This window comes from Pseudonaja textilis, chromosome 3 (genome assembly GCF_049901715.1).
Source record: "Pseudonaja textilis isolate UNSWEBS1 chromosome 3, rPseTex1.2, whole genome shotgun sequence".
NCBI classification, from domain to species: Eukaryota; Metazoa; Chordata; class Lepidosauria; order Squamata; family Elapidae; genus Pseudonaja; species Pseudonaja textilis.
This window is the reverse complement of record NC_141992.1, coordinates 174468127-174486641: the sequence shown is the minus strand read 5'-3', so window position 1 is coordinate 174486641 and position 18515 is coordinate 174468127.

The following is an 18515-nucleotide window of genomic DNA, read 5'->3' as shown; positions in this document are numbered from 1 at the left end:
GGCTCAAGGTTGACTCAGCCTTTCATCTGTGATGACCCAGAGTATATCAGAAATATAACAAAACCCAAAACGTAACTAAAAGTCCTTTAATGCTTTCAACTTGGCTTCACTGTTTAATTGTTCACAGTGGAGGAGTAAACTATTTTCAAAATAACATTTCAAAGGAAAGAAACACAGTTCAAATTCAAAGAGACGATAACAAAGCAAAAACCAAAAACAAACCACACTGAATAAAGTTCCACGAGAGATCAGGATAGATAATTGCCAACTTCAGGAAGATAACCAGGTACAGTCCATTGGAGGAACGCCAACCAAGACAAACCTTTAGGAATAAAACACTAATTTGTCTCCAGTGTCTGTTAGCAGGCAGGACCAAACTCTTATGCAAATCTCACACCTGCAACCCATGAAGAGGATCATGGCCCTTTCCTCCTGAGTAGACCACATTTTACCCTGATCATCTCCTCCCTGCATGCCCTAGGATGGATAGGGGATGGGCCTAGGTCCTCCTCTGACTGCTCAGTCGGCCTCTGCCCTTCCCCAGCCTCCTCCACAACCTCTGGAGCCACCCACTCCCTGTTGGCTGTTCCTCCTCTTCCTCAGAGTCAGTCTTCACCAGGGGCATGACATCATCCTTCCAAGGTCGGTAAAATGAGGATCCAGATTGTTGAGGTCAATATGCTGAAAAGCGCTTAGAGAGGACTGTAAAGCACTATGAAGCGGTATATAAGTCTAAATGCTATTGCTGTGCAGGGAGGAATGGACCTCAAATCTGGTACAAATGCTAGGGAATGCCAGCATTCTGAACTAGTGTTTTCCCTTCCCATCCAGAAGGCTGAGAAGGATGGAAGGGGAGTAGAAATTGGTAGTGAATGCCAATCTTCTGAGCCTTTCTGATCATTCTGAGCCTTTTTCTGGAAGAGAGGAGAAAAATCCCTCAATGTACTGGAAGAAGGGACCTCAAAACTGGCAAAAATGCTAGCAAATGTCAGTATTCTTGTGGTTATTCTTTCTAGCGGTCTCGATGACCATAACTGGGAGCGCCACGATTACAGTTGTTGAGGGAAGTGTCATGTGGGATCTTGCTTCATGACCACTTTCCTCTACAAGCAAGATTCTGGCCCCAACTATGGTTGTAAGTGGAGGATTACATGTATTAGAAACAAGATGTGGAACTACAAGAACAGGCTGCTGTGTTCTACCAGTCTCTTGGGACCCTATGGAGGCATGAATGCAAGAGTGAGGAACAAACATCCCTTGAACGTAGCTGGCTGGCTGAAGGTTTGAGGGAGATAGTTGGTTCATAAATGTGAAATATAAATTAAACAAACATGGATGGGATGGTAGTTGTTAGGAATCTGTCCACCGATTAGTTGGGTTGGCAATATATAAACCAACAATGTATGTTTCTAGCTTTAAGACAAAATCACTGTATTGATTTATACTATATTCAGATTGGTTGATTATATTGCAAATTACCATAAGAGGGAGCTAGAGATCATAGCTTGTTCTCTGACATTCTGTCTCTCTGACATTCTGTTGCTATCTAAGGTTCTCTGTTGTATTTATGCTGTGCTTATACTTCGATATTTTTGTTTACTGTAAATGACAAAGGCAACCGGTAAGAAGACTTTGTAATTGGATATTCTTTGGACTGTTAAACGAATATGACTTGGACCATTTATTGGACTGTGCTATTTCTTAAAGTAAATTTTAACTCAATTTAGTGTATCTGTGTGTGGCTGAATAATTATTCATAACTACTCTTATAAACATTTCCATGTGCATATCCTTGTTACTCAAGGGTTATTCTGTACCTATCTTAACAGTAGTACAACATTTTGTGATGGCCAGTAGTCCTCTGTGGACCACAGAGTACTGTTTCTGAAGCCATTGTAATTCTAGACTGCTGTTAAACAAACAGCTGTAAGTCAAGAAGTGCCTGTAATGGTAAAGGCACCGGGCTAGAAAAAAGGAGATTATGAGTTCTACTCCAGCTGTAGGCATGAGCTTGGGTGGGTGCTCTTGGGCCAGCTATGTATTCTTGCTCCTCCCTAGGAAGGAGGCAGTCAGCTCTGTCATCTTGCCAGGAAAACTACAGAGACTAGATTGGGCAGTTGCCAGAAATCAACACTGACTTGAAGACACTCCCCCACCCCACTCCAAAATAACCCTTAAAGCCCACTATGAGTGGTATACAATTAAAACCAGTACAATACCTAAAAATGACCATCTCAAAGAGCATCACCCAATGGGGAAAACACATAGCATAATCAAAACCAACAGATGAACATACAGTATCACCAGCTTATTCGAAGAGCTTGGGGAAAACCCTAGATTTTTTTAAAAAACTGTCTAAAGGTTTGCGGGGAACTCCAAACTTTCTAAGAGGATGCTATTCCAGGATCAGGACTCTGCACTGTACTTTTTGTCATCTGCATTGGTAGAGAATTGTCATATATGTATACAAGGCCAACTTATGCCATTTATCATTCTTAGAACTTCTGATATTTCTGTTAAAATATTTTCTATATAACATGTAGCTTTGACCCCAGCATTCTTAAATTAAGGCACTAAATATAAGGCATATTGGACTTTTAGGTGGTGCAGATGTGGCACCAAATCAGCTCAAATTCTGAAAAATGATTTTTCATTTTCATTTCATTTTGCACATTTCTGGTGAAATGCCAAACCTGCAGAGCCAAATTACTATGCCCAGGCTTTGTTTTCTGCAGCTACAGACTTCCAGTCCTTATGTGAATATACATCTTGGAAATTATGCGGATAGTACAACTCTTTTCCTCTGGCAACCTGCCAGACAATTCACTTGAATATTTTCCTAAAGTTCTGCAAAGACATTTTGCTTGAATTTGTTTTCTCTGTTTAGTGGTAAGCAAACAGTAGGTGGCATTCACTTAGTATGATTTGGATTTTTATAGTATGGTTTTCTTGGCTGCTGTTTATGACTAATTTTCTCCATTCTGAATCCCAAGCCCAGATGGCACACATCACTTGCCCACAGATTCCTGAAATATTAGTTTTAATTTACTGATGGCATAGCCCAGCAGGTTGCGGTAAAATGGAAGGAGTGGGGAAAATGGTACAAGTAGTAGAAGTTTGGTATTAGAGGAAAGGAAATCTCTTGTGTGTTAGGAAGCTGGAGCCCAGGGCTTGCAATTACCAGGATGTAAGAAAGAGCTCATGAGTGTAAAAATAAATGGAGAAAATTGTAAAGTAATTTGATCCCAGGGAGAAACAAGAGCTTCTTAGCAGAAAAAAGGGAGCTTGCAAGAAACCTGAAATTAGAAGAGGCGAGAGAAATGAACAAAACCTAATTTGTTGAAAATACAAAAGGTGCAATGTTGTGAGTTGAACAGAAGGTGCCTAGAGGCAAGTGCAAACCTAGGAACTCCACTGAGGGAAATAGACCCAGAGAAACCAATGTGGGAAGAAATGGCTAAAAAAAGTGGCTAGCTTAGTGCAATGTTTCTCAACCTCAACAACTTTGAGGTGTGTGGACTTCAACTCCCAGAATTCCCCCAGCCAGCATGATCTATCTCTTTTATGATTGTTACGACATACAATCATGATGGGCAAGCTCCATTTATGGTTGTAGAGGACTACTGTACATTTGCATGAATATCTTAGATTACTGCATCAACTTACCACTTAGAGTAGAGGTGGACAACTATGTCAACTTTACCACCTGTGGACTTCATGAAATTCTGGGAGTTGAAGTCCACAAGTCATAAAGTCCAAAGGCTGTAGTTGCCCATCACTGACTTAGAGTCATTATGATTGACATGCATTAAAAGCATTTGTAATAAACAAACAAACAGACTCTGAAATTTTCAGCCTCAATTAACATCTATGCTGGGAAAGGGCTGGGAAAAGGGCTTGAAAATTACCATTGGTACAAACCATGATGATTAAGTAGTGCATAAAACAGGATCACATTATATCTCTCTTGGCATTAGCACTTATATACAGCTTCATAGTGCTTTTACAGCCCTCTCTAAGCAGTTTACAGAGTAAACACATTGCGCCTAACAATCTGGCTCCTCATTTTACCCACCTTGGAAGAATGGAAGGCTGAATCAACTTTGCTCTCTTGCTAGAGTTTCACGATATCTGGTTCCTTTCTGGGTTCATTTTTTTACTGCTGTTTTTGATATTTAAAACTGTAAAGTGCTTAGGTTATTGATCCCTATGTTAGGGACTCTACTCCTGTCTTGAACTTGACTTGCTAATTGCATCAGCAAGAGAGGCTTGTGTAAAAGAGCTTGCTGTTGGATGGTTCTGAAGTTATGGAAGTTTGCATTCCCCCAGAGAAAGAAATACTATATATATGCCTGTAGATCTTTCAGGAAAGGTGGAAGATAAATATCATTAATAAAATAAAATGTACAGAAAAAACATTGAATAAAGATACTTTTCGGTTGTATGATTAATATTAGAGTTGTGCAAAACATTCAAAAAGATGCCTCACCAAAGGTTGCTTTGAACAAAGCATCCTTTCTCAAGGCATTTAGGTTGATCTCTTGAACGCTTGGTGCATCTGTTTTCAAAGTGTGCTTGCAAGATACAACCCACACGACTTCTGGGACCACCAATGAAATGGCAATGGACTGTTTGGGAAGAGCATGTGTGAAACACGTGGACAACATTCCTGGAAAGTGCATTTTCTTCAACACTTTAAGAATGTTTAATACGTCTTTGTCCTTGCTGAGCAGTCTCCAAAACTAGAATTGATCTCTTTGGTCAATGTATTTTGTAGGTCAGCAAAGAACTTTACTATCTAAGAATTTTGGGAATTAGTCCCACCACAGTCAAAGGAGTCCAAATTGGGAAGGTTGACACATCTGTTCACAGTCATGTGACTGATCAAAATGTTATGTTCTACTAAAAAATGACTAGTAATCCTCAACTGATGACCACAATTGGGGTCTTTTTGCCACGGTTGTGAAGTGAATTCAAGCAAATCCAGCTTCCCACATTAACTTTGCTTGTAGGAAGCTGGCTGGGAAGGTTACAAATGGTGCTCCCATGACCCTGGATTCTGTAACCATCATAAATACATGAGGGTTGCCAAGCGCCTGCATTTTGATCATGTGACCAGTTGTAAATCACTTTTTAAAAAATGTGTTGTAACTTCAAACAGTCGCTAAACAAATAGTTGTAAGTCAAGAATAGACTCCTTTGGACAAAGAATGGAAGGACAGACAGAACTAGATTGTCTATGTAAAAATAAGATAGAATTCTTTATTGACCAAGTGTGATTGGACACAAGGAATTTTTCTTGGTGCAAATGCTCTCAGTGTACATAAAAGAAAAGATCCATTTGTCAAGAGTCAAGAATCATCAGGTACAACACTTAATGATAGTCATAGGGTACAATAAGCAAATCATACTAGGAAACAGTAAAAATCATTAGGATACAAGTAACAAAATTACAATCATACAGTCATAAGTGGGGGGAGATGGGTGATAAGGAGTGATGAGAAGATTAATAATAATAGTAGTGCAGACTTTGTAAATAGTTGGACAGTGTTGAGGGAATTATTTGTTTAGCAGAGTGATAGCATTTGGGGAAAAAACTGTCCTTGTATCTAGTTGTTCTGGAGTTGAAACAGTTTATGTCCAGGATGTGAGGGGTCTGTAATAATTAATAATTCAGAATAAATAATTAAATAATAAATAAGAATAAATAATTCAGAATGAAGCTTAAATTGCACTAAAGATTTTCCTGTATTGAATATGTACATTTTGGTCACTATTAATATGAAGAGAAAAATGTGGAAAAATGTATCTGTATTAAAAATGAACTGTCTGGGCTATACAAGCTTTGTTTTCATATTACAAAAGATGGAAGAAAAGTTGAAAGAATAATAATTCCTTTAGAAAGACAATGTTGAATCTTTGGTTGACATGACTGATATGACCTGATTTATGGAGAAGTAAAATGCTGAATTTGGCTACAGGATCTGGGAGATTGAGGGCTTGACAACAGATTAGTCTCTGGGCATTATAATCAGAGAATCATCAAGTTATACCAGAACTAGGAGTGTGGTTAATTTCCAAGGCAGTGCATTGGATTACTGTACGGCCTACAGTGATATGTTTCTGCAATTTAACAAGGGGTAGTAAGTGGGGATTTTCTGCTGGCAAACCTGGAAAAGACATGTGGAAAACTTCTTTTAAGATCATAGCAACAGTCAGCAGGTGGTGGTGTTGCATTACATTTCCTGAAGTCTTTTCAGTTGTGCTTTTAAATTTTTTTAGTTCAGAGCATAAGGAATAACAGGAGAGCTTGTCTTAGCTCTTGCTTGGAGTAAATTTAAAGTAATACCTCCAGCATTGCTGCCAGGCTGAGTTTTTTTTTTTTAGAAGAAAAGAGAATACCTGTTCTTAGTTTTGTTTCTTTGGACCAACTTCCAAATCTCATATACAGTATGATATATCCAATCATGAAACATAGCCATATCCTATCTTAAGGAAAAGAGCTAAAGGATTTAAAATACTTGCTATTACCTAATATGAAAAATGTATTCAACCCAGCCATAGACATAGCTGTAATCATGGATGGCACTTTTAAAAAAATAATAATTTTCTGTTGGAAAAATAAATTATCAGGAAGAACTGATCCTCAGACAATAAGCCAGCTGTGTAACACTCTTATTTCAGTGCATGATTCTATTTTGTGTAATATAACTAGTGATATTGTAAGACAAGAAAGTCTGTGGAAATGACTCGACACAATCCTGCTCTCTAAATTGTGCTGGGTTATTTCTTATTTTATATTATGGAGAAACTCAGTTATGATGAATTTGTATTTGTACAATTTACATCTTTTTTTGCTCCTTACATTCCAGCACTTGGGGCATAATATCATTTTTATTGCAAAAAAAAAGCTTCAAGGTTTTTAAAGCTTCAGGAATGAGAGTGTGTTCTAGATTTGTCTTGGAAAATAATGGTTCCTCCTCCAATTTTTGGTGACCATGTACAAGACTTCTTTTGGGGAACCAGAATTCAAATTCTGCCAAGACTTGACTCCACCAAAAAGAGTATAATACAAATAATACACTTTATTTTTTTCTGATTTTGTGATGAAAATAATTCTACTACTTGTTAAAAATGCACATAAACATATAATAAGGTGCACTAGCTGTAATTTCATCTGCAAGTTGACCTATTTAGAGCAGCAGATTTAATGGTTCCAACACCGCACAGAGAAAAACATATAAATTAGAGTTTTTCTATGTAAAAGTATTTCCTATATTTCCAGCAAGAAAATTTTCAGTTTTTGAACATAAGAAACTACCTGTTCATTTCCAAAACTGAATTCTACTGAGCTACTGCTGTGCATACAAAAGCAGACTTCTATCCCTCATACAATTTCACTCTCTGGAAGCATGTTGGCACATAGGATGCTCATGAAGTAATTATAAAATTGGTTATCCACTTGATAATTTTCTCAGGACCTCCAATTTAAACAACCTTAACTTTAATCATTTCATAAACCTGAATCTCAGAAATGCTGTCCTCTGATCTCATTTAGTTTACCGTATGCAAATTGAAATGCTTATTTCAGATGTCAGATTGCATTTTGAAGCAACATAGATAATGAAGACAGCTCAACAAACCTTCATTCTAATCTTTTAATATTACTTATTTATCCATGCTTTTAATTTTTTTTCTGATAATATGCCCTTTACGGGTGCCCAAACTGAAAATGATTTTTCCTCAAGTGAAAATTCACAGAACTCTCCCTATCAAGAGTTATTTAAAATGAAAACATAGAGGTGTAAACATTCTAAAAAATAACTACTTTTCAGTTTAGGACAAATATACCTTGGGGTCATTAAGTCTAAGTCTTTTTTGAATAGCATTCTGGTTTACCAGATAGGAGGCAGCTGTCTTCACTGATAGGCAGTAGTTCTTCAGCTGGCTCTCTACATAATCTGAGAGCCAACTCTTGCAAGCAACATTTAGAAATTGGACTGCTATTTTTATTTTTCTCAAAGTACTCCAAAAGATGATTATACTTGTAAATAATTGCTGAAAAGTGAAAAGTGCCCAGTGCACATTATTGGAAGGTCTGAAAGCTACTAAATCATATTCAGAAGCATTCGCTATTTCTTGAAATTTACAAGTTTTGTGGAAGTTTGAAGGAGCATCTCAAGGCTGGGTGACCACCTTTTCCAGATTGAATCGGCTCACTTCTGAAAGGTAACATTCAAGAGAGGAAACTTGTTAAGGGTCCTTTCCACAGAAGAATTCCATCCAAAACTGGGGTGGCGCAGTGGTTAGTATTGCAGGTTAATTCAGCTCACTGCCAGGAGCTCAATCCTCACCAGCTCAAGGTTGACTTAGCCTTCCATCCTTCCAAGTTGTTAAAATTGTTGGGGGCAATTGGTGGGATTCAATTTTTTTTACTACCAGTTCTGTGAGTGTGGCTTGGTTGGCATGGCTTGGTGGGTGTGACAGGGGAAGGATACTGTAAAATCTCCATTCCCACCCAATTCCTGGGGGAAGGTTACTGCAAAATCCCATTCCCTCCCCACCCCACTAACCTGCTTTCCAGCTCTGTTCTCCTGTGCAGGGCAACAAAAGAAGACCCAGCCAATTAGCTGGGACTCAGGAAGCAGAGAATAGATGAGGGCAGGGCCAGTCAGAGGTGGTATTTGTCAGTTCTCCAAACTACTCAAAATTTCTGCTACCGGTTCTCCAGAACTGGTCAGAACCTGCTGAATACCAATTCTGCATACTCTGTAAACTGCTTAGAAAGTGTTGTAAAGCTCTATGAAGCAGTATATAAGTCTATATGCTATTGCTGTCTACCAACCCCCCGAGGACTAGTTTTTTCAGGTGATGTTCCTCTTCTATAGAACAAAGCACTATAGATAGCAGGACCTCTTCCACATTTTTGGTCTTTGGATGGCCCCTCATTTGAGGATATAGGAGATTACTGTATCCCTATAGTAGTGATGTATTACTTAGCTGTATTCTATATGATTAGAGTTGTTTAGATGTTTTGGTGTTTGTAAACCACTCAAAATCTATGGGAATTGACCAGCATACAAGCCTCAGCAAGCAAGTAAGCAGGCAAAGAAAGGAAGAAAGTAGAGGGCCAAATATCCTTGATGGATCCATCTGTGTTTTCATCAAAAGCTAAAATATGCAATGATGCCAATGCTACTTCATATAATTCTGCACAATGCTGCTAATACTTTCAAGAAATTCAACATAACAATTCTTTTCCAATTCTCTGATATATGCATGTACTTTTCTATGTGTTTATTAATATCTTGAATAGAAAGCATTAAGCTGTTCATTTTTGTAGCCAACAAAAACATCGTCAATAAGAACTTTTATTTCTTCTAGATTTCATTGTTTGTGTTCCAGATTAATTTTGTCTTTTCTGTGTTTTTGGAGGGATTTTCAAGCAGCATGCCAAGCAACCCTCCATGTAAAAATATTTTTTTAAAATTTAATAGCAGAGTCTATATGAGGCTTATTTGATAGACGATGTCTTGCTTTAATAAATCCAGTTTCTATACTTCCTCCCAGGACTGTTGGCATTTTGACAATGCAAGCAAACAAGCAAGCATCATTATGCTCATTTGTGAATGTTTCATGAAACTTGAATATGTATCAAGCCATGGGGTTTTGATGTAGCCATTTCTATAGATTCATTCAGCTCTTTGAGACTTCCGTCTAAATGAGACTGCTATTCATTTGTTATTCAGTCTTTTAGACAATGAATTTTGTTTTTTTTTAAAGTTCTTTAAAATTATGTTTTGTCAGTTGATTATATTGTATTAAAGTAATTTCAGTGGTTAGTTTGTGCTTAACCAAGTTGTCCAATCTTCTTGTCTCTCCCACCAGGTAAATAAACTTTCCTGCCTGTGTCAGTTTGATTCGCAGCAATGTAAGCCACACGGCCTTTTTCTGAAGCTCTCAGATCTAACGGGCAAAATCATGAGGGATGGACTGAGAGGTTTGTTGCTTCCAGCCAGTGGAAAGGCAGACATGTGTGAATATACTGGAAGGTAATTCTAGTCACAGAAAGGAAGTGAGTAGCTAAGCCTGGAAGGTTCCTGGATTGTGCAAATGATACTTCTGTATGCTAGTATTTGGAAATGCAAATTGTTCAGTTTAGGGTAATGTGTTTATATTTTCTTAATTGGCTTTTGAACTAAGGTGAAATTATTATTATTGTTTTTGAACTTATTATTATTAGCAATACTTCATTCTTTCATCTTGTGCTCTGCCATGTATGTTTGATTCATCCAGTGAACCCCGAGAACACGGGTGTCAAACTCACGGTGTCATGTTGCGATCACATGATGTTTCATGATTTTTTTTCCCTTTGTGGAGCTGGGGTGGGCATGGCCTATGTGTAACACACCTAGCCTGCAGGTCATCAGTTTGACACCCCTGTCCTAGAAGCAGTAGAGCTGGCAGTTTTGAATGGTTTTTTTTTTTTTCTCTCATTTTGGGCCAGATTTTTAGGGATCAGAATGGCTGCAATATCTACAGAGGGCACAGTGTCATCAGCCACACCACTACATAGGTGATTATAGCAGGAGAGCAGTGTTAGTCTAAGGGAGCAAATTAAGTATCAGGAGTCTGGCATCGAATGAAGTGAGCTGCCGTTCATGAGAATACATGCCTTTTAATCAAATTTATTGGTTGGGAAAGATACTATCTGATTCTTGTTTTTTTTTTTAACTCTTACCCAGAATACAATGAGAAATTGCAGGTGGAAAAAGTTGTCTTCTTTTTCTTCAGGTATTAATCTTGTTTCCCCTCCTTCATCCTGGGTCCACCTGAGGTTATTGTAACCTTAGCTCAATATTTCTCAGACTTGGTGATGTTAAGAATATAATAATAGAATTATGAAGCAATTCATTAAAAAAAAAACCCATATCCCTGGCAGATTGATGATATGGCTTGTTAACTAAGCAAATACCTATCTACAAAAAATATACATTAAAAATATTGGAAATCAATGGAAATTTGATGTATCCTCATATGTGCAGAACTGCATTGTTTAAGGTAAGGATGTTGAAGCTATGATTCTACAGATATTTGTTAGCTTTAATTCCCAGTGATTCCAACCACTATGGTCAACAGTATGGCTTGCTGGGAGTTATAGTCCAGCAACAACAAAATGACATAGGTGTGCTTAATTTTCTACCTAAGGTCCACATATTTTGTTAAGACACTTCATTAGACCAAAGCATGTTCATGAATCTCCTTCTAGAGGGCAGCAAAATACTATTAGAACAGTACAGATATTGGTTATGTATTACTTTAGACTCTATCCTGCCCTTTTGAATTACAGTGATCCCACGTATAATGTTCATTCTCTTCCCATTTTTTTTTCAAAATGACCAAGTGATAAGAGCAAAATAAATTGGAATTTTTTTTTATCAAAGTCCCTTTTAAAAACTGAATGAATAAACAACTCATTCTTCTGATTACTATGTGAAAGCTAAATTGTATTGGTAAGAAAACAGATACAAAATATTAATGTGACATGTAATGTAAAACCAGTAACTTTGATGTAGAAAATGCATTTAAACATCAGTTTAACTGGAGCAAAACAGGATTTCTTAGATTTTTATTTTGAATCTATTATTCTCTGTGGGAAGAAGTTAAAGTTTGAAACAGAAGAGATTTTTTTTTAACTGCATAGCTTATGGCTTCTCATGTCTGTTCCAGTTCTTGAGCCATAACCTGGTAATATAGTCAAATGCCAAAGTATCTAATGTCTAATTTAACCAGTGTCTAATTTCCCCAAGAAATAGGAAAGTTAACCTACAATAAATTGTTGAAGTGCTTTTCAGTTCAATTCTGGGGATAGATTTTTCTATCACACTAACACCTGCACAAACTACACTATTTTTTCTATTAAGGCCAAACTTGATTTGGTATTAATTATATGAATGCAATTAATTTGTACAGACTTGCAGAATAGCACTTGGTAGAGCAGCTATGAAAACCTTAGATATGTGACAATATATTTATACATATAAGGATCAGAAATGTGCAAACAATTGGTATTCTCTGTGGCACTATATGGAAGGAAAAGGTGAACTTTGAAGAACCAAGATAGAAAAAATATTGATACTTTTGAAAGTTGGTGTTTGGAGAAGATACCTGAGAATACTACGGATAAGCAGGAAAACAAATGGACCATTGAACCAATCTAGAGTTCTCGCTTGAGGTACAAATGACAGACTCAATGTATCCTACTTATATTAGCCTTGCAGAAATGGTGGAGGTTTACTTCAAGTTAATAAGTGTTGAAGAAAATCATGAATTGGCTGATTATGTAAAAGACAGCCAAGAGCAAGTACTGATGTAAGCTAAACATTGGAACTTACTGTGTAGGAAATAAAACATAAATATCAAACAGAATGCTGGTAAGAAAAGCATTACATGGTCAATTTCTACAAAAGATCAAGAGAAAGTGGATAAAGATAAACCTTGGAAAAGGTACAATTGAAACCTTAAAAAAAGAAACTGAAGGCTTGATTTTGGCTGCTCACCAGGAAGTTATTTGAAATAATGCAATCAAGGCCACAATTGAAAGATTGTCAAATGATTCAAAGTGCAGATTATATAAAGAAGCAGAAGAAACAGTACATTATATACTCCGCGCATAGCAGAAAATTACAGAAGCTGATCATAACCAACAATATAACGCGGTCACCAAAATTATTCACTGGAACATCTGTTAAATATTATCATGTGCCAAAAACAAAAACTTGGTGGGAACATATATTTGAAAAAGTAATAAAAAATGAGCAGGTTAAAATATTGTGGAGTTTCCAAATACAAATTAATAAAGCCCTGTTTATAACACACTAGATTTAAGTATGGTTGAAAAGAAAAAAAGTATGGATAAGTGATCTGGCAATACCGAAAGATAATGAAATAAGAAAACAAAGAATTGGAGAAGAACACAAAAGTATCAACTGAAGTTGAAATTTTGTAATGGAAATCTTCATATGAAGTTTTTTAAAAAAATCTGTAAGAATGATAAGAATCTGGTAATATATTGTACTTCCTCCTATTTTTCCAGGTTCTTAGTTGAGAGAGGCTTTTGCGTATCCTTGCCAGCATTAAAACATGGTACCATTTTAAGGCAAAATTTATACTGGTGGCCATTCAGTTGTGTGGCTTTCCAATATTATTTACAGAATCTCAGAAAAAACAAACCTACAGGTTCACTCGTTAACTGGAATAGAAGAGGAAATTATAGGATTACATGCTCCGTTATTCCATAGATTTCTGGGGATGATCCACATCAGAGAAATTGCCAAAATGAAGCTTAGATTGGGTCAAAAAGAATGAAAAAGAAAAGCTATGTATGCAAAACCAGGGAAACAAAGTGCCTCAGAATAGCAATCATAGTATAATACACAAATGTGGTGCTGATACACACTATAGTAAATTGCAGAAGCATGAAAGTGAATTAAATCATTTTACTTTATCCTCTTTTTTTCATTTCTGCTTCTGTAGCTGCCTTTTTCCAGTTGGTAATTCCTCTGCAAATTATATCTGCATTCCCCAAGAAGCGAGAATGAAGTAACAGCTTTGCTGTTACTAAATATTAAGAACCAAGCTGCCCTGCTTTGTAGCTTCTTCTTCACTGTTAGCGGTGAATGTAAATTAGCAGACAATCAAGGTTACCTTGCGATTCAGGCCATAGTTCCCTGGCAGGGAATTTAGCCCAAGCATCTGCCTGTGGATGGGTGGGGGGTAGGGGAGGGAGAAAGGCAGAGAGGACTGTGGCATAATCCTGGAAGGGAATAGACAGGAAAAGCTGCTTTGATTTCATGAGAGAAAGAGAAAAAGTTTTGGGAGGTTTAGCTGGGTGGTAAGAAACAATTTTAGGAGTCATGGGGTTTGCTTACATCCTTTGATCTCTCAGGAATTACCAGTGCCTGCTTCTCATCAGCTTATCCTATATATTTATATATTAAGTCCATATATGTCACAACTGAATAAAATAAATTAATGGCTGTTCCTAGAGACATAATTCAGGGAAGTCATTTCACAGCGGTTTCTTGATTATGTCACTGAAGTGGTACTTCACATTTTCGTCTTTTTTACATATTCTTGAGAGCTGAGCTATATATCTTAGCACCTGGTAAATTGCAGATTCATTATTATTTTAATCTGTTTCCCCCTATAGTTTCTTCAGCAAGTTGTCAAGAGTTCATGAGAAAGTATTATGATGGTAGATTGTACTAAGACACTGTGAACTGAGTTCTCATTGGCCTCTGGGTTCCATAGCTTTATTTTATATTCTCACATTATGTATTTTAAAAATATTTTAATTTTTTATCATATGCAGCAAATACCACAGGGGGTGAAACACATACAAAACCTTATTAGTTATAAGCTAAGATAAGTCTACATGCACCTCATGTGTATGCATTGAATTTATTCATTTAAAGTAGTACGATATTGATTGTGTAGCACTGAATAGCATGTCAGATCCAAATAAAGATTTAAAACATAAAAATAATCTAACTTATAGCTATATTTAATTTATCTGTTATATTTTAACCTGGGTGCATATGTGTATATGTATGGTGATTGCCATTTCCATGCTTCCCTATTCTTAAATTCAAAATAAATTCAAGAAAATGAGAAAACATATTTTTTTCAAATATATACATACTAGCTCGATACCTGTGCTTCGCTATGAAACTATGTGGTTGGGTTTAGTTTTGGGGAAGAAAAATAAAAAAAATCTGCCTCTGCCTACGAGCATACATAGGTATTCATCTGGCTAATGTCCCGTCAGTGTGTGAGAGAGTTGAGGGCTGTTTGGAAACTGAAACAGCATTTGCTGTGTGAGCAAGGAGACAGCAAGGAGCCTGGGCATGGCTTACCTCAGCTGTTCTGTACTAAAGCTGCTTGGTGCTATGAAACTAAAACTGAACCTCGTCTCCTCTGCTTGTATTTTGCATTTGGAACAGATTTCTTTTCAGGTGGGGAGGTGGAGTAGAACTCCTTAACATCAGAACGTGTTAATAATAATATACAAAACACTAATGTTCTGATGGTCATTTTGAAAAATCCTTTCTTAGTGAGCACCTAGAAGCCAAGAGGAACACATGTGCCAAATTTCAAGTTTGTAGGCTTTACAGTTCTGGAGATTTTGTGATGATGCGTGAGTGGTATTTCGCTTATATATATATAGATATATGCATCTGAGGAAAGTAAGGAAGGTGTTCTTGATAGAGATACCTAGGCAAAAGATAGGTATCTAAAACAGCATTTTTAAATCCTGAGAAACAAAGTAATATTCAGAAGCAGTTCAGGTAGATGCCACCCTGATTCACTGAATTGTCAGAACAGGAGTAATACAGCGTAATCAGTCCAGCAAGATACTATTATTATAGCCACCTTTCAAAAAAGTATCCATGGAGATTCTCAGACATCCAGGTCATGGTTGTCCCAAAAGTGCATTTTTCAAGAAGCAACTGTACTTCAGCTCTGAGCTGAAGAAGCTTCGTGGATGAGAAGCGAAACGTCTTCAAAGAAAAACAAGAAAGTCCAGATTTCAGAAAAGTAGTTTTAGTTTTCTCAATTTCTCGGTCTGTTCTACCTAGCAGGATTGGTAGTGTGTGTTTGTGTGTGCGCGCACACACATACCTTTATATTTGCGTATATGTAGTAGGACAAGACACGGATGTGGCTCCTGTAGCTATTGCTGAATATTAAATTAAGTGAATAAATTAAAAGCAAAATGACCTCAGGAAAAACAGGAGCATCTTAATTTATGTCACCTTTTCTTTCTGGGGTAGTTTTAAAAGGGACCTGCTCAAAGGTGGGAAACCATTGTGATCATAATTGTGTGGAAGGCACAAAGAGTCTGGGGATATGGGGTGTGGGTGGGTGGATAGGAGGATTCAAAATTGGCCAGATGAGGGTGCAGCATCCATTTTTATATATGTGTTGATATCACACACATGTTTAAAAGAGACATGGCTTGCACTGTGATACTCTGTCTGCCTGTGATGACCCAGAGTGTAATACAAATGTAACAAAATCAAAAACATAAATAAATGTCTTTTAATGCCTCCAACTTGGCCCCACAGTACAATAATTCTCAGTTGGAGATAAAACTTATTCAAAAATAGTCTTCAAAAGGAAGCAAAACAGTCTGAACTTAATGAGCAGATAGAGGTGAAATAAAAAACCAAAACAAACTACAATGAAGGAAATTCCACAATGGACCAAGATAAGTGATTACCAACTTCAAGGAGATAACCAAGATAACTTCAGCCCAAAATAAAACACACTTTGCTTCTGGCAACGCTATGTTTTAACGGTCTCTCTTATATACTATTCTCCCCAGCTGCAACCAATGAGAGGGATCATGGTCGCTTCCTCTCTCGTAAGCCAAGTTGTTGCCTTTTCCGTTCCTTCTTGCATGTCCTAGGATGAAGAGGGATGGGCCTGGTTCTTCCTCTGACTGCTCAGTCGGCCTCTGCCCTTACCCAGCCTCCTCTACAACCTCCGGAGCCATACTTCCACTCCCTGTCGGCTGTTCCTCCTCTCCCTCAGAATCTGACTCTAACAAGGATATGACACTGCTATCTAGATAATTTTAGCCATTTAGATATTGCTGAGAGACCATTGATTTTTTTTTTTTTTTAGGGTTTAAGACCTCGAAATGTGACCCAATCACTGGTTTAAATATAATCTTCCCCAATTCACAGAATTTGCAGGGAAGGTTATGTTTCCTGGATGAAGTTCTCACAGCTAGAGAGTGGCCATATTAGAGATGTTTGGTTTTATCCTTTTCCTAGTGCTAATTCTGATGCAAATGATAAGTCTCTTATCAGTCCAGGCTGCTATTATTTGCATGGGAGAAAACAGTGAAAAAAATGTTACTTCAGTTCTGTGAATAGACCACCTGTCCTTCACCGGGCTAATGTATAAAGATAGGCGTTAGTTATCATTACTGCCAGTCCCTTCTTGGAGATACCCTGGACAAGTCTTTCAGATTTATTTTTGAGTATTTTTCAGAAGCGGTTTGCCATTTCCACCTTCGTAAGCCTGAGGGAAAATGACCAGCCATCTGGTCACCCATCTGGCTTTGGCAATCTCCAAAAATCAGGCACAATTGAATGAAATACTCCCTCCCCAGTTCTCCTTTCATCTTGTAGTTGTCACCTTAGTATTTATCTGCCAAGTTATCATGATCAAATATGATAGATGTTTCCGGGGTTAAAATCTCAGGCAGGAATAGTTTCAATTGTAGTACCATTATTTGAGGATAGAGGTGGGGGAGTGTTAACTGCCTTATGCCCTGATCCCAATACAGTTCCTCCAATGGCTACTTTTGGAAAATAATTGTTGGTCATTATAGAGACTTTTGCTTATGTGTGCATGTGTACATTTTTCTTGAACATGGAACAGATAACTCTGATTCTAGGTTCTATCATATCACAAGGCCTAAAATGGACACCTAACATCAAAAACATCATCAAAAGAGCACAACAAAGAATGTTCTTTCTGCGCCAACTCACAAAGCTCAAACTGCCCAAGGAGCTGCTGATACAGTTCTACAGAGAAATTATTGAGTCTGTCATCTGCACCTCTATAACTGTCTGGTTTGGTTTTGCAACCCAGCAAGACAGACACAGACTTCAGAGGATAATTAAGATTGCAGAAAAAAACATTACTACCAACCTCCTTTCCATCAAGGACCTGTGATGACCCGTACCCTCTCAAAATAACCCCAAACCCAAAACATACATTAAAGTCCGGTAATGCCTTCAACTTAACTTCACTGTTTTATTAGGCACAGTTTAAAGTCACAAAAGTAAATAATGAGGCAAAAAGAAAACCAAAACAAACTGCATTGATGAGAGTTCCGAAGCAAGCCAAGTTAATTAATCATATATTCCAGGAAGATAAGGGAGGAGAGTCCATGGGAAGAACACCAGCAAAGATAAACCTCTTTCAAAGAAAACATTAAACTAAACTTTAACTCCAGCAACTCTGACTACGCAGTTACAAACTTATATAAATAGCTCCCAGCTGCAAGCCATGAGGAGGATCATGGTAATCTCCTCCTGAGTAGACCTCTCTTTTCCCTGATCCTCTCCTCCCTGCGTGACCTAGGATGGATAGGGCATGGGCCTAGATCATCCTCTGATTGCTCAGCTGCCCTCTGCCCTTCCCCAGCCTCCTCCACCACCTCTGGAGCCACACTTCCACTCCCTGTTGGCTGTTCCTCCTCTTCCTCAGAGTCAGTCTCCACCAGGGGCATGACACTATCCCCCCCTTATGCCCCCCTCCCCCAGGACCAGGCGGACAAGGACATTGAGGAAACCGAGTGTGAAAGTCCTGGACCAAATGAGCAGCATGAACATTAGTGGCATCGACCCAGATGAAGTCCTCTGGTCCATAACCTTTCCATGCCACCAAAGACTGAAATCGACCTTGCAACTGGTGTGAATCTCAGATGCTAT